At 36.3% G+C, this 5121-nt stretch overlaps 1 non-coding gene across 1 annotated transcript; it reads left to right on the top strand.

Moving 5' to 3' along the window:
• The first annotated feature begins 4692 nt into the window (after positions 1-4692).
• LOC120109429 lies at positions 4693-4798 on the top strand. The gene has a single exon (XR_005510310.1). It is a non-coding gene; the product is annotated as a small nucleolar RNA R71 (small nucleolar RNA).
• Positions 4799-5121: the final 323 nt, after the last annotated feature.

The raw sequence follows: 5121 nt of genomic DNA, 5'->3' as shown, positions 1-5121 counted from the left end.
CTTGGATGAACCTCCCACTAAGTTCACCGTCTTCTTAAGAAGTTGGTGATCATTCTCAAACGACTGTAGTAACCCCAACAATTGGTGATAATTCACTACAGGTTTTGTCATACAAAAATGAGTGAGAAATGGACGGTATGATCCAGGCAATGAGTTTAGTATGGCATCCTTCCCCAATTGATCATGAAGGGGAAAGTCAAGAGAGCTTAGACACTCGATCAACTCAATCATGTACAGTACATGGTCAGTTACTGAGGTTCCATCTTTCATTCGGGCGCTGAAGATAGCACAACTAGTTTTGTGCCTCTCAACGTCGTCAGGAACGCCGAATGATTCATTCAACACTTGAATGATATCTTCCGGCTGCGTATTCTCAAAACGCCTACTAAACTCATCACTCATTGCTGCCAACATGATGCATCAAACAGTGATCCGGTCATTGAGCCACTTCTGATAAGTGTCTCTGGCCGATCTTGATGCATTAGCAGCGGGCTGCTCGGGTGCTTGATCCGTTATCACATAAAGAATCCTCTCATGCTCTAGCACTATTTTCAGTTTCCTATGCCAATTATTGAAATTTGGATCAGTCAACTTGTCATTGTCCAACAATGAGCGAAGTGACAAATTAGTGGTCATTTCTGCATTAAAAAAAAATTTGGCTATTAGTACATGAATTGACTAAACTCAATAGACTTGGACTTTAGTCTAAAGGTATTTCCACTATTTTATACAAATTGGTAGCCTCTACCTCTAATTCGAAAAATTACTCCTAATTCTTTAGTGGGCACTAGAACCCAATAGAACACATATAGGCCTGAGTGTGGCTCGGCCAACCCATATGCACCTATTCGTAGGTTCTTAACCACTTGCTTCACCAAGCAACTTCTAGTGATGATTTTGCCCTAGGTTTTCCAGCAGGCGTGTGGCGCCTCCACCGAATATCCTAGTCAAATCCAACCATTAAATGATAGGGTTAAGTCTAATCAACTAATAGACGACCAAGCCCGAGTGTGGCTCGGCTCACCTGACCGCCTATTGAAGGTACACTTAACTCATCATATATTGAATGATAATTCCAATGCTTGATAAGTACTAGGCGTGTGGCGCCTCCAATAATTATCAAAACATTGAACCCATTATCACCCAACTTAATGGGAGGCTATGACCTAGTTATCCCCATAACCATTTCATTTTAAGGACCTAATAATTTTAGAGGATTTCATAATTAGGATAGATGAGAAGATCCGGTTAGTCTAATTTCTCCCACTGACTTCACCAAATCAGATTAGACTCAAACCGGTTAAGGAGACACCTAAATCAGTCATACTGATTTTCCTTAAGGCATGGGCTAACTCGAATCATTAAGTGATCCAATCAAAATGTGATTGACCATGTCGGCCAGGTAAGTAAGATCGGTGGAAGGGATATGCCATTAACTCAACAAAGACGAATCAGTGCGAGTAGCTCCCAATTAAAAACCACCGGTTAAAACTGCCAAACTTACCTTAGACACCGACTGGTTAATCAATTTCGATTTGATTACTCAAATGACTCGAGCTACACCTTTGAGCCTAAATCAAGTTCCATCTTGGTCTAATCAAAGACATGGAATTGATCAATCTACAACTATTGTATTTAACCTAGAGTTTTCCTGACCTAATCTAGTTACTACTTAATTAGATTTGATCAATTAACTCTAATTAGACCATGTTTGATTCTAACCTTAGGTCTAACCCAATCCTAAGAACTTGATTCAAGCTAACCCATATGCCCAAAGAATTATGTAATGTCAATTAATTGAGTTACAATTCTATTTCATAACACTTAATTCTCAATTAAGTTTAGACTTATGAAAGTTTTGATCATTGCATATTTCTTTTTAATTACATATTAATTACAATCTTTCAGTTCTTAAAACACATTTTCAGATCTGAGTTTTTGTAATTAATCACATGTAATCAGATTTAATTCATGTTTAAGTCAATATGTTTTATGGTCATGCATCACATATACATAACAATATGAATTAAAACAAACAACATACATCTTATGTATTTATTTTTTCACTTTTATTTTCAGATTTGATTTGTTCATTAAAATCAAAGATCATATGAATCATAAACTTTATTTAGATCTAATCTAAACAATATTATGATTTCAGAATTATTCATGTTACTAATCCTAACACAAACATGCATCATATGCATCCAAAATTTCAGATCTACTTAATCATGCATAATCAGCAATTAAATCAATCATAAAAAGTACTTTAGATCTAATCTAAACATGTTAATGATTTCAGATTTAATTGCAAGAACTAAAATATAAAAGTTTAAACATAAACCTGGCTCTGATACCACTGAAAGTTATTCTTAGGTTCTTCGGTGTTTAGCATGCTGAATTTTTTTTTTTTTTGAAAACCATGGCTGAACCTGATTGGGTTGCCTACGTACTCCTTCACAAGGAGAATCAAGCCACACATAGTTCTTTTAAAGTTTCAAAAATATAGCGGAAAAATAAATCAAATAATTTAATTCATGCATGCTTACAAGATCAAATCTAGAAATCAGCACATTAAGAACACATAGGATTATGCCGAAATCGTTTAAACAATTATGCTAAAACTTTTATGCATGATTAACTATCAGATCTGAAACTTAAAAACTCTATTCCAATTAATCTTTGAATATCCATCGAATGGTTTCTGGAGATATCTCCGTGAGGAGCCCCAAAAGAGGGTAAAACCTCGGAGAATCGGACCTAGACCTTGACACCATAATAAATTATTAATGTTAGATTAATACCTTTTATGATGGATGAAAGTTATGAATCTGATTCTTGACTTCGCAGCCACGCACACGAATGGCCTCTACGAGAAGTACATATATTGCTACCTCTTGTCGCATTTTCCTACCTCTTGTCGCATATATTTCATTTGAATTTTGAATTTAAATGATTCAGAGGTTCACACGCCAGCTAGGGAAGTTATTTGATGTATGAAATCATTTAATATATTGCTTAATGTTTGAATTCAAATTCAAACAACAAACAATGTCGCCATGTGTCAAGCAATGGGTCCATGCGCCATGCAATAATTTTGGTTTATTTAAAATTCATGAAATCCAATTCCATGTCACCACTAATTGCCACATCATCTGAGCCTAATCCTCTTGGATTGCACCTAATCAAATTTGGTCAAACCCGGATTAAAACAAAGCAATTTGGTTGAACCCAATCTAATCAGGTCAGACCCTGATTGAGCTCAAATTGAATCCAATTCAATTTTTGGCTCATCCAAACTCAATCAAATTGAATTAATTACTTTGTGTTGGACCTAATCTAATTAGGTCAATCCCCAATTAAGATCAAATTAATTTAAAATTAATTTGATCAGCTTAAGTCCTTTTTGGTTCTGACCTAATCCAATCAGGTCAAAACCCTGATTGAGCCTAAACTTGAATCCAATTCAATTTGGCTCATCCTTAGCATAATTACTCAATCAAATTGAGTTTATTAGTAATTTAATTACTAATTAATCCTTCAATAATTACTTTAATTATTTTATAAGATAATTTGCCAATCAAATTGACCAAATTACCCCTGAATGATTCTTAATCATTCATCAGCTTTCTTGATCAATCAGGAATCTTCTATGCGCGTGACCTCATAGGTTCGAACCTAAGCCGATAGTGTAGGAATAATTTCCTACACTAATCGATGTGACCATCTAGCAATAGTACCGACGTCCGGATAGGCCGAATATATGCGAAGCAAATATTCTGGAACCCTGAACTATGGTTACTGTATAATCCCTTTGACTCCTAATGCCAGAATGACTTAGAGCTCACTGTCAACCCTATAATTAGTACATCCATTATATGATTAACTTTAGATATCCCGTGACTCCTCACTGGGATTATCCTGGCCAAGGTTTTGCTAAATTAATCACAAGACATTATCTTCTATTTTCAGGAGGGGTCAATTCCATCTTGACTCACAACTGACTACGCAAGTATTTGACTGCACCCAGTGACCTTCCATCACTGAATTAGAAATTCAGATAGTTCGGTACCAAAGTACAGTGAGTTGCTTGCTAGTCACAGGTTGCGGTCTCAGGTCAGAGGAACAAACTTATACCCATATCCACTCGGAACATCTCTCGATAGTAGAGCGTTCCGGAATTGGTCACGTTCAGTGAAATGTACTCCTACACTTCACCTGTGTGGCATACCAGTGTCTCCACACTCCTTGGTTAAGAGGACAACCAACATATATGCCACACAACGACCTAATCTCGATAATGCTGTCGTCCTAGTAACAACATATCATTTGGTCGCGAACAAGTTTAAGGACTCAAAGATAAATCCTCCTTTATCATAACATAAGTCCTAAGGACTTCATCATATAAGAGTTTATTTGAAGATGAAATGATGAATAATGCCAAATAACACTTTATTAATTTGTCAATTCATTTACAAAATTCAATCATCAATATGCTGACGATTGATATTTAGGATACAAATCCCAACATAGGAGGCATGGTGGAGGGAGTTTTTATTGAGATTTTCAAATAATTGCCATGCTTCATGCTCATTTTGAAGCATGAAAGTCCCCCCACATGCGGCATCGATCATCTGACGGTTTCGTTCAGTCAATCCGTCATAGAAACATTGCACTAGCTGCCATTTAGGTATTTGATGATGTGGGCATTTACGGATTAGGTCCCGAAATCTCTCCCAAGTTTCATGAAATTCTTCTCCCTCAGTTTGGGAGAAGATCGTGATGGCACGTCTAAACTGTTTCATTTTTTCTATGAAAAAGTATTTTTTAAGAAATTCTTGTTACATTTGATCCCAGAAACGAATCGAATCGGCTTCTAAAGAATTCAGCCATTGCTTGGATCTATCTTTAAGGGAGAAGGGGAATAATCTAAGCTTCAGAGCATCATCAGTGAAGTTCTGAATCTTGACAGTGGTGCAAATCTCAAGAAATTCATCTAAGTGTTTATATGGGTCTTCGTTGGTGAGCCCATAAAAAGATGGGAGCATTTGGATCATACTAGACTTTATTTTATATTGTACAGCTGCTACCTCAAGTAATCGAATGCAAGATGGAGAAGTG

Source organism: Phoenix dactylifera, unplaced genomic scaffold (genome assembly GCF_009389715.1).
Source record: "Phoenix dactylifera cultivar Barhee BC4 unplaced genomic scaffold, palm_55x_up_171113_PBpolish2nd_filt_p 002168F, whole genome shotgun sequence".
Lineage (NCBI taxonomy): Eukaryota > Viridiplantae > Streptophyta > Magnoliopsida > Arecales > Arecaceae > Phoenix > Phoenix dactylifera.
Note: the sequence above shows the minus strand (reverse complement) of the source record. Positions and strands in the feature narration are given on the sequence as shown.